Genomic DNA, 12,549 nt, shown 5'->3' with positions numbered 1-12,549 from the left:
GACATAAGGATCATAAGTGCACTCTGCACTAAAAGCCCATTCCGTATCTACATCAACATCGCAATCTCCTTTCACAGAAGACTCTACAATAGCTACACTTGTAGTGGAACCATCCTCTTTCTTCTTAGCCTCTTTTCCCTTCATTTTTGGACAGTGCTTGATCAATTGATCATTAGCTTTACAATAATGGCAACTATAAGGACATGGGTCCTACGGGCAAGGCCACCGGCAGAGCCGAACAGTGTGTACGCTAGGGGGGAGGCTATAAGAGAGCATGGTTGGGTGGAGACTGGCACACGCATTATCACCTCCCTTTCACTAGTATCTGAGCTATTCTGGGAAAGGGGAAAAGCGGGTTGCATGTGCATGTGACGTGCTGCTTCTCTCCCACGATTCGCAGACAGAGACGCCTCCGCTCTACAGCAAAAAGAAGGCAGGCACAGAGTCTTGTGCGTAGCACGCGAACATAGACAACAATAGCCGCCCCCCACAACGGGCAACTAAGGCAAGTGACCAAGGCAAACTCGACCGGCAACTCTACAACACTGAGGCTCCGTTGGCTGCGCACGTAAGAAGGACCTCTAAGCCCTTGCATGAAGGATGGTTGAACCCACCCCATGAGAGTGAGAGGCCAACACTCTACCATATGAGCTATTTTAGCTTTGTTGTGTATAACAAGGAAAGATAGCATACTTGTGTTGAAAAGAAAGCTAGAAGGAAAACGAAAGCTTCAAACTTCAAGGAAGTAGTTTCACCCTTCCTTTTGACTTCTTGGAGAAATGCAAGTTTTCCTCCAAAATTCCTTTTTCTTTAAGGAGGAAGCTTTACACGCGAAGAAAAGCCTTCACAAAAATGACGAGTTTTTGTTAAGAATCCATGAAGGTGTTCTTACGACAAACGACACGTGAAGCGCTACAATTTCCACGAAGCGAGGTTTGCATGCAACGCAAATTGCCGAGCATAAAAACACAAAGACTTCAAGCTTTACAAGGTATAAGTTGACGTTTTTTTTTCTCTCTTTACATTAATGTGTGTTTACCATGGCCAGTGAGGATATCCCACCTACGCACACTTTTGATTTTGAGCTCGTATATCAAAATCAGGGCACCACTAGTGCTACTGACACCAAGATGCATGACAATGATGATCTAGAAGATCATGGCCTTGTAGGTGTTGGAATTAGGGTTGCAGAGAAACACACACAGCTTGGAGAAGACGAAGGAAGCTCAAGGCACACAATAGAGAGTGTGTTACTTAGTGTGCAATGGAATGATAGATAGCCCTAGAGTGATGGGCGTATATACAATGCACGGGGGAAAAAACCTCCTAAAGAGGGAAAAAATGCCCCGGCGGTCCTAGTGTGTTCACACACATCACTACCACATGTATATGGTAACAAATCCCCCCTGGAGTGATGCGGTGAACAAGAGCTGGCACATGAGTAAAGGGAAGTGCCATGCCTTGAGGACAGGATCAGTCCACAAAGGGGAGTAAGCCCAAAGCTTTGCGGAAAGCTTCAAGCTTCTCACAAGACAATGCCTTTGTGAAAAGATCCGCAAGGTTGTCCCGTGCTGGCACATAAGCCAAGCTGATCTCTCCTGCTGAGAGCCTCTCCCTGACATAGTGGTAATGCACCTCAATGTGCTTTGTGCGAGCATGAAAAACTGGGTTCCTCGCAACTGCCAATGCGCTCTGTCTGTCAGTGTAGATAGTGTTGGCAGTGTCCTGTCCAACACCCAAATCAGCCATAAGGCGTCTGAGCCATACACACTCAACCGTAGCTGTGAAGTTTGCCATGTACTCAGCCTCACAACTCGAAGTGGTCACAGTAGGTTGCTTCTTGCTCAACCATGATATACATGAACTGCCAAGCATGAAACAACAACCACTTGTGGACACTCGTGTGTCAAAACAACCAGCCCAATCTGAGTCCGAAAAAGCATGTAAGTCTGGCGGCAATGATCCCCCCTTGGGATAAAACAAGCCAAGATGTAAAGTGCCACTAAGGTAGCAAAAATTCCTCTTGACAGCCTGCCAATGCTTAGACCCTGGGCTATGCATAAATCTACTGACCTGTGAGACTACAAACTGAATATCCGGCCTCGTGTTGCATACATAAATGACGCAGACAACAGCAGTTTGTTAAAGAGTGACATCAGCAGGATCACCAGCATCATGTAGACTCAACTTCAAACCTGTTTCCATGGGAGTGGCAATAGGTTTGCAATCCTCAAGTCCAAACTTACATAGCAATGTCTCTATGTAACTTTTCTGACACAAGGCAATACCACCATCACACTGTTTAAACTGTATACCCAAGTAATGATGCAACAGCCCCAAATCTTTCATCTTGAAAGTAGCATTCAAATCAGCCTTAAATTCAACAATATGTCTCTCATTTGGTCCAGTGATCAGCAAGTCATCAACATAAAGAACCACAATGAGAAGTACATCACCCTCACGCTTTACATACAATGTGCTTTTTGTTGGACTATTACGAAAGCCTCGTTTAACCAAATGAGTATCAGCTTTCTCATACCAAGCACGAGGAGATTGCTTCAACCCATACAAAGCCTTCTTACATTTGCACACTTTGTCCTCTTGTCCTTTTATGACAAAACCGCGAGGCTGCGTTACATAAACTTCCTCAATTTGTCACCATTCAAGAAAGCAGTAACAATGTCTGATTGATGTACATCCTAACCAAAATGAGCTGCCAATGCACATAGAAAATGCACAGTAGTCATACGACAAGTGGGAGCAAAAGTCTCTTTATAATCTATGCCTTTTTGCTGTGCATAACCCTTTGCAGCAAGTCGAGCCTTATGGCGATCAATCTCACCATCCGGCTTGCGTTTGAACTTGTAAACCCACTTCGTACCGCTGGCCTTTTTACCAGGAGGAAAATCACATAAAGTCCATGTGTCATTTTCTATAAGTGCATCATATTCTAATTGCATGATGGTAGCCATCCAATTTTCTGAATTCTGTGCTTCATCAAAAGACAGAGGCTCCTCAACATCATGTAAACTAGACACAGCCAAAGTATAACAATCAGATGCATAAGATGCATGGAGAGAGCCTGAACGAGTACGACTAGACAAAGGTGCATCCAATTTACCGTCACGCAAAGTGTGCACCAGCCATTTTGGCATACCTCTAGCCTGCTCATTTTCAGCCCTTTCCTCATCAAGTACATCATGTACATCTGCATCAGTAATAGGCTGATTTGAAACATTTTCAGAAACCCCCATAGGCTCTACATTTGCCTCATTGGAACTTACATTCGTATTTCCACCACTGAAAAGAGGCAACAAAGTGTCATAAATGTCCTGTGAGCTTACATTACTGTCTCTAGTACATGACAGCAAGGGCTGAACAGAATCTTCCACAAACACTACATCCTGTGAAACCAGAATACGTTTTGTTTGCGGATGATACAACCTGTAACCTTTGCTTTCAGCACTATAGCCAACAAAAATACATTTGACAGCCTTATCATCCAATTTTCTGCGCTGCACTTGTGGCACCAAAGCATATGCCAAACAGCCAAAAACACGCATGTTCTCAATAGAAGGCTTTCTATCATGCCATGCTTCATATGGAGTAATAGACTGCAAAGCTTTTGTAGGACACCTATTAAGTACATAAGTGGCACACATGATGGCCTCAAGCCAAAAAGAATGCGGTAAAGCTTGACCATACATCGTGCCATTTCCGTCAGTGACCTATTTTTCCTCTCAGCAACACCATTTTGCTGAGGTGTATAAGGCACTGTACATTGGTGTTTTATCCCACGACTAGCCAAAAATGCATTAAATTCATGAGACATATACTCCCCCCCTCGATCGGAACGGAGGTTGCCCATAGTACATTTCGAGACATTTTCATCCATAGCCAGAAATTGTTTGAAGCACATAAAAACTTCGGACTTCGCTTTAAGCGGAAATACCCATGCATGCCTAGAGTAATCATCAATGAAAGTCATGAAGTACAGGTAATTGCCCAAGGACGGAGTTTGCATGGGCCCACAAACATCACTATGCACAAGCTGCAACCTGCATGTGGCCCGAACTGAACCATCCTTTGGAAATTTAGAACGCTGCATCTTACCCAAAATACAGCCTTCACAAACATGTTTGACAGGTTCTCCAAGAGGTGGCAAAGAAGCAACCATATCAGATTTCTGCAAACGCAGCAAACTGGCAAAATTCAGATGACCAAAACGTGCATGCCAAAGTTTTGCATCTGAAATAGCCCTTGAATCTGCAACAGCATTTGCAAAATTTTGTCCACACTTGTCATACAAAGTGAGCTTATACAACCCATGGCACAAAAGCCCAGATGCAACAATTTCATCACCGAAACTGAGATCATGAACTGTACATCTGTCATCCACAAATTTGACTACAAGTCCAACTCTAGCAAGTGTGGATACAGACAAGAGATTCTTCTTGATCCCAGGTACATAAAGTGCATCAACAAGTGTGAAGGAACTGCCATTAGCAGCAGTGAGCACAATCTTTCCAACTCCCTGAACTGGATAAGAGGCGTTGTTGGCACAAGTGACTGAATTCCCATGAGGGACAGACTCGAGAGAGGTAAACAATTCACGATGTGAGGTGATGTGCTTTGTAGCACCACTGTCGAAATACCACACATGTGAATCTGCAGCAACTGACAAGCATGCATCATGGACAGCAGGATTGTAAGTGCCTCTGCACTAAAAGCCCATTCTGCATCAACATCAGCAACATAGTCTCCTTTCACAGAAGACTCAACAATGGCTGCATTTGTAGTGGAACCAGCATTTGTAGTGGAACCACCCTCTTTCTTCTTAGCCTCTTTGGCCTTCAACTTAGAACACGACTTGATCAAGTGATCATTAGCTTTACAATAATGGCAATGCATCTTCTTTTTGCCCTTATCACCAGAATTGCCAGACGAAGTGCTGCCAGCAGAAGCATTAAGAACAGAATTTTTGCCACTCGCAGCAAAACCATAAGAAGTGGCTGCATTACTGTTACCACCCTTTCTTTAAGAAGCAATAAAAGCCTGTTCAACTGCATGCTGCCTAGTCCTGTTTTTTCTAGAAAGTGACTCTTGCAACAGCAATGTGCATAATGCATCAAACTTGACAACTTCAGGATTTCCTTGGGTCATCAGTCTCCAAGGACTAGCAAAAGTCTGGTAGGAATCTGGTAAGCTATCAAGAACAGTCTGCACAAGGGAACTGTCTGAAATGACTTCACCTGCAGAAATAAGTTGCTCATTGATATCCTTGACACTAGCAAGGAAAGTGTCCATATCATCTTCCTCATGCATAATCTTTGACTCCAGCTCTTTACGCAGCAAAGCAATTTTAGCCTCATTGCGGCTTGCATAAAGACCTGCTAGAATATCCCAAGCCTGTTTTGCAAATTTTGCTGAATGGATGTGAGGAACAATGGTGCGCTTCAAAGACAACGCAATCAATGCATGAGCCCGTGCATCCTTAACATCCCAACGAGCTTGTTCTGCCATAGGCAAAACAACTCTAACAGTTGCAATCCTTGCAGCAAGACCTGCAACATCCTCAACATCGCCTACATCCTCAGAACCAGGACGTACATCAATGCCCTGCACAATGTTCCAGACACCCTTTGACACAAGAACATGTTGCATCATATAAGCCCACATAGGGTAGTTGTCCCCATCCAACCTGTCCTCAGCAACAAACATCTTGAACACATCTGTGTTGTTGTTGTCAGCCATGGTAAATGCTGCACCTGATGTGAAAACTGCCCGAAAATAGGAGAAACGGAGCGGGAACAACCTGTGCTATATAGCACAAACTGTAGAAGACTATAAGGCACCTGTTATGCAAAAAATGGCACTGATAGAAATTTTGCACAAAATGACGACATAGCCTGTGCAGTATTGCCTGTAGTGGAAACGGAGGCCGAAATGAGCCCAAATCAAAATTCTGAGCAGACCTAGCTCTTCGAGCTGTCCCAAAATTTTTGTCGACCTACAAACGCTCGCCAAAGCTCACTGAAATCAGAGAAAGTGAGCAGGCGTGTGCTGGAGCAGCTGGCGACTAAGCCCGGGAGGATGTGACCTGCTTTGATACCAATTGTTGGAATTAGGGTTGCAGAGAAACACACACAGCTTGGAGAAGACGAAGGAAGCTCAAGGCACACAATAGAGAGTGTGTTACTTAGTGTGCAATGGAAAGATAGATAGCCCTAGAGTGATGGGCGTATATACAATGCACGGGGGAAAAAACCTCCTAAAGAGGGAAAAAATGCCCCGGCGGTCCTAGTGTGTTCACACACATCACTACCACATGTATATGGTAACAGTAGGTATGGATGCTTTCAAGACTTTGAAAAATCACCAAAGAGTACTTGAACGCAACCTCTCTACACTCAATGCAAATGTTACAAATCTTACTGAGCTACTTGTGAAATTTATGAATTCATAGATGGCTCAAGGAGCCACAAGAGGCATGGTTCAAGGAAACCAAGCTCGCACGACTCAAGGAGTCCAAGAGACAAGTGCTCCAAAAGATGCAGAAGGTAGCAATCCATTGCTTAAGAATATTACCATTCCTGAATTTCACGAGGGAAGAGCGTGATCGCAACAAGGATGTAGTCAATACGTTCTTACACAAATGGATTGATATTCATAGGTTGAGACACACCCCGGATATAAAGACGGCTGTGGAAACAAGTCTATCTCTTAAAGGCAAGGCCTATAAGTGGTGGATGACATTTCTAATAGATGCTAATCCTCCATTGTGGGTTGCGTTTCAAGCTTCTTTCTCCAAAGAGTTTTTGGACTCCAATGAAGAAGATAAGAATTGGTTAGCATGGGATGCATGCCGCATGTTTGGCCTCTCTCATATACAGTACCTTTCAAAGTACCGGGAAATCACATTAAAACTAGAAGGTCTAGATGAATTTCAAAAGATACGGGGTTTTACTAGGGGCCTTGACAAAGACTATCGTCTTCATGTCAACATCCAAAAACTTTGGAAGAAGCCATTGGTCATGCCCAAAGATATGATGATGACCAAGAGAGGAAGGAAAGTGTTCCCTACTCTAAGAATAATTTTGCTAAGAGCAATGTGGCTAAGAGCCAATGGCGAGGTAGATCTCCCACACGTTCGAAGAGGAATAAGAGACAATCTACCTCTCGACGCCCACAAGAGGCTAAGAAGCCTAAGCAATCACGAGATACTCCACGTGGGTCTCTCAGCACTGCTGATTTTGAGCGTGCAAAGAAACACAATTTGTGTTTCAAATGTCTTTCGGACCAACATAACAAGAAGGATTGTCCTCTTTTGCAAGGCAAAGAAAAGGCCATGCACACGGTGCAACGCCTTACATTAGATTCATCTCCTAAATATTGTGATGTAGAGGTTCTTTATATGGAAGAAAAGCACAAGTTTTGTGTGCCTGCTTCAATGTGGCAGCCCACCTTTGGCCCCCATGAATTGATTCGCATGCATGGCACTATTAATGGACAACATGTCTGTATTTTAGTGGATGATGGTGCATCTCATAACTTCCTGAACTATAAGCTAGTTAAGAAATTGAAGTTTACACAGACTCCCTGCTCCCATAAGTATGTGGTAGAGCAGATGTCTGGGAATGATAAAGAAGTATGGGACACGGTAGTTCAAGGGGTTGAGCTTATTGTTCAAGATCATATGATGACCCTTGACTTTCAAGTTATGAACATGGACCATGATGATGTAGTTTTAAGACGGAGTGGCTGCATGGTTTAGGAAACACATTGCACACTAGTTATGAACACAGCTCCTTATCCTTTATGGCCAATGGTAAACATGTGCTTTTTGCTTGGTAAGAAAAATTGCACCTCTTATATGTACAACCGAGCTTTCTAATTTAGAGAAAGCAAATTTAATAGATGAAGTCTTTTTGTGTTATTGCTTGTCTCCAAGTCTTGTGAATTCTCAAGAGCAAAGTGTTGTGAATTCTAGTGATGGTATGCAAAGTGCAATGAATTCTAATGAAAGCAAAGTGTTAACAATCCTAAAGAGCAAAGTGCTCTCAATTTTAATTCTATTGAGCAACGTGCAACTGTTGTAAAACAAACATTATAGGAATTACAAGATTCTCCATCCCATCATAACTCTAGTTTACTTTCTCCTTTTGCACAGTAAAAGCCGACTCACCTACTCATGGAGTATAGTGATGTATCCTCAAGTGATTTACCGCAGGGTTTACTCCCTACACGTGATGCGCAGCGTGGCATAGATGTCCTGCCAGGCACTAAACCGGTGAGTAACCACCTTATCATATGAGTGCTAAAGAAGCCAAGGAGGTTGAGAGTCAGTTGACTGACTACTTCGCCCGTGGTTTCATTAGACCTAGCACGTTGGGCATCACCAATTCTATTGGTAAAAAAGAAAGATGGTACTATGCGCATGTGCGTAGATTATCGCATATTAAACGCTACAACCATCAAGAACAAGTATCCTCTGCCTTGAGTGGATGAGTTGTTTGATCAACTCCATGGGGCAAGATACTATACAAAGATAGATCTTCGTTCAGGTTACCACCAGGTGCATATCCTTTTGCAAGATATCTCTAAAACTGCCTTTAGAACACGGTTCGGGCATTTTGAATTTTTGGTTATGCCTTTTGGTTGAACCAAAGCTCTAGCTACATTTTGACACTCATGGATAGTGTCTTACGTCCCTATCTTGGAAAATTTGTCGTGGTTTTCCTTGATGACATTCTCATCTATAGTAAGACTAAAGATGAACACATAGAACACTTACAATTAGTGTTTGAACACCTACAAACTCACGCTCTATATGCTAAGCAGAGCAAGTGCGATTCTTTAAAACAAAGATACATTACCTTGGTCATGTGATCTCTTATTCTGGCATCAAGATGGACACTGACAAGGTTGCTGCCATTCTTTGATGGCCACATCCCAACATGGTTGAGGAGCTTCAAATATTCTTAGGCATGGCTGGATTTTATCGACAGTATATCCGTGATTATGACAAAATTATTGTTCCTATGATGGATCAACTTAAAGCAAAAGGTAAGACCTTTTCTTGGGAAGAAGCTCAAAAACACAGTTTTGAACAACTCAAGGTAGCGGTAGCCACTGCATCCATCCTAGCAATCGTTGACCCACTTAAGCCGTTTGTGGTAGAGACTGATGCTAGTGATAAAGCAATTGGTGCGGTACTTCTCCAGGAAGAAAGACCTATTGCTGTGGGCTTCTGCCACACGTATCGAAGCAAGGGACTTGCCTAACAGTGTGTGCGAGCCACAGATGGCTCCAAGCACGCAACTAGCCTAAACTAGTAAGCTCAAAGATGACAAATGGTGTGTCACTCACCACTCTACGCTTGCTATCATGGAGGATTACTTGCCGCGAAGAAGAGGGAGCCGTCGTTGTGCCGCCGTAATGCTCGATCACTCTCTCTCTCTCTCTCTCTCTCTCTCTCTCTCTCTCTCTCTCTCTCTCTCTCTCTCTCTCAAGCACACAAACACACTAGTACACAAAGGAGACGGAGAGGGAGATGGAGCAAGAGCACTCTTCTTGCATTGCACAAATGAGAGAATGACCTATTTTACGTTTAGATTGACTTTTATATGGGCTTGCCCGTTCACATTTGGATGCACACACTTAGCCAATCTTACCCAAACATTATAGGTTTCAGTTTTAGAGTGCGCCTCTCATTGGCGATCACTCTTAACCATTCCTACCTGACCGACAAGCCCGGCTAATAACATAATACACTACTAGCGGGTCCGACAAGCCTAGCCAATGGCTACATAAAAGGTGGTCGATTGGTGGTAACATGCCCCCCTTCCTGATGTAGATTCCACCCTCAGAAGATAGTGAGATAAAGCCCGTTTTGTCCATGTTGTAGAGCATCTGGATTTGAATCTGCAAGGCAAAGTCACCGTTTTATGCAAGCAAAATTATATGGCAATAAATCATAAGAGGAATGTAAAGTACACGTGGAAATGATTAAATGCAAGATTTATGAAATGATAAGCTGCCATTAAGGACAAATAAATTGCACTTTGATGAAATTAATTAATCAAGAGTTTTGGGCTTATGGGTTAGTTTATCAATTAGTTAGCTACGACTAAGGTTAAAACAACTACTCTAGTACTAGCTAAGCTAAGAAGATTATCTAAATGCAAGATTCCCTAATTGTGCTTTTCATCTTTGATTAGCCAACTAGATCTCACAACTCCAAACAAAAGCTTGAAATTTTAACTGTAAGCTCGATGGAAGTCTTTTAAATGTCATTTTTTTATTTTTTCTTTTACTTTGGTTCAAATCATTTGACGTGTGTACTTATTTTGTATGTTCGGGGCTTTTTGCTTCTCAAGGAGAAAGCGCCTACACTGGAATCCTCTAGGGCTCTAGTACCATAGACAATACATGTGAGTGAAGTACCAAATCAAACCAAGATTTCTCTTCCAGTGTAAATTTTCATTTGTGGCACTTATGTTTTTTGCTTCCATTTCCTTGGTATTCTCACTAGTGTCTTGTGTTGATTAAGTGAGCAAGCTTCTCTATGCCTAAAACATTCCTAAGTTCTCAAACACTCAAATAATTTTATCAACTAGGACTAGTGGTCAAGTAAATGAGTTAACCTAAAGTCACTGTCTCCTAATCTCAAGGCTCATCTATAAGATTAAACTCTAGTTCAATCAACTTAAGCAGAGACAAATTTATACATCTATAATGGCAGATAACAAACATAACTATTGCACTCAAGCAAACCATGAAAAACCACAATTAGCAATTATACATACACATCAACATGAATCATGGAAAGTAGTACACCTGGAGGTATGGAGTTGCGCATTTTGTCGAAGCAGATGTCCTCAGCCATGTGGATGGAAATCCATATAAGTCCTACATAACAATATCAAACAACAAGGCACTATAGCTCTAGGAGGCATGTCAGTGTGAAAAAATTAAAACTCCAAGAAACAAACTCAAAACACGATCCAGACCCCTAACCTATCTATCTGTTATCCCTTTTAGAATCAAGGAAAGAGGATATTATATAAACCGGGTGGCATCCCTAAGGCTAGGCCTTTATCCTCATCATCTAGATAAACGAAATCTTTTTCCGTGACACCATAGTCTTCATCGGTCTCTATTATTTCTTCTTCATCATCCTCTTCCGCAAGCGTGTTAATCAAGAACCTTGTTATGCGTGGATACTCATCTTGTGCAAAAGAATAAGCATGTGCCGCTGGAGAAACATTCGCTACTAGGTAGGGATCACTAGTTATCCATAGATGTATCAGCCATTCTAACTCCTCAAAATTTCTCTCATGCGCAAGTCTCTCTACCAAATCCCATTCACAAGAAAGTACAGGGTAGCAGATGTGAAACACTTGTGAAAAATAAAAAGGGTACCTTTCATAAAAAATAGAAGGACATGCCTCTGGTGAACTAGCCATCTTTGAGAATACATATAGATTTGGTTAGGTCTTTGAAACATAAGAGTTGTCTTCGTGTGCTGCTTGATGTGGGTGAATTTGGACTTATGTGCAGGATCTGATAGGGTGGTCTCTCGTTGCTAGTCGCTCTTGCTCTTTTAATATTTGTTTTTTTTTTTTGTTTTTTTGCTAGAACTAGTATAAGGCTATGTATATATAGTCCCTCAATTGCAAAGTTCAGATGTCAGGGAAGAAAATTTAAGAGGATGGGGATCCAAAATATTGACGTGAGTGAGGACTCCCCCCTTCCTTAGGTAGGTCATACTTTTTGAAATGTGCTTGTCACCCTTTGAAACCAATCGTTCCAGTTAATAATAGGTGAGGATTTTTGCCATTAGTTTTCTATTACCTTAGGTGCCTCATCGAGTTGCAAGGGTGGTAAGGTACTCTCCCAGGATCGAACTTGAAGTGGTTCATCAGGTGATTGTTGAACACTGGGCGGTATGGATTCCTTTGTAGCTTCATGGAGGTCCACTATTGTAGGTGGAGACTGTGGAGAAGCTTTTACCTCTATGGATGTATTACATGAGGAGCTAGAAGTTTCATGGGACTCCCCCCTTCCTGAGCTAGGTGGAATAATTTGGTTTTGCCTTGGAACCCAAACTAGCTTTGGAATAGGTGTGTAGCATTCTGTGATCTTTCCCTTTCCACGGTCTGCCATTGGCTTTGGAGTTACACAGATTGACTTACATGGTTTTGTAAGTGATAGGAAAAGACACATTTTACATTTGGGTACCCAAATTTGATCATTTCCATCGTAGTAGCCTTGGGCTTTTAATAGTCGTCTTGGAATCCATCGTGATTTGGTCTTGACTCTCCTAGAGCGCGCTCTTGGTTTTCCATGAGAATTTTTTCTTGAAATGGATGGAAGGGTTGAGGTATCTGGAAGTAAGGCCTTGGGGACCCATTTATATGTACTCTTAGGTCGTGCGGGTTGAGTACTTGCAATATTACTGCTTGTTGCAACTACAAGTGTTGTAGTGCTAGGTTCATGGGCAACCGACAAGGACGAGTTAACCACTTTGGTTTGTGAATCTTGGCT

The sequence above is a fragment of the Adiantum capillus-veneris genome, chromosome 1, assembly GCF_014529385.1.
Source record: "Adiantum capillus-veneris isolate H3 chromosome 1, ASM1452938v2, whole genome shotgun sequence".
Lineage (NCBI taxonomy): Eukaryota > Viridiplantae > Streptophyta > Polypodiopsida > Polypodiales > Pteridaceae > Adiantum > Adiantum capillus-veneris.
The sequence above is the reverse complement of the archived record's forward strand: the minus strand, read 5'-3'. Positions refer to the sequence as shown.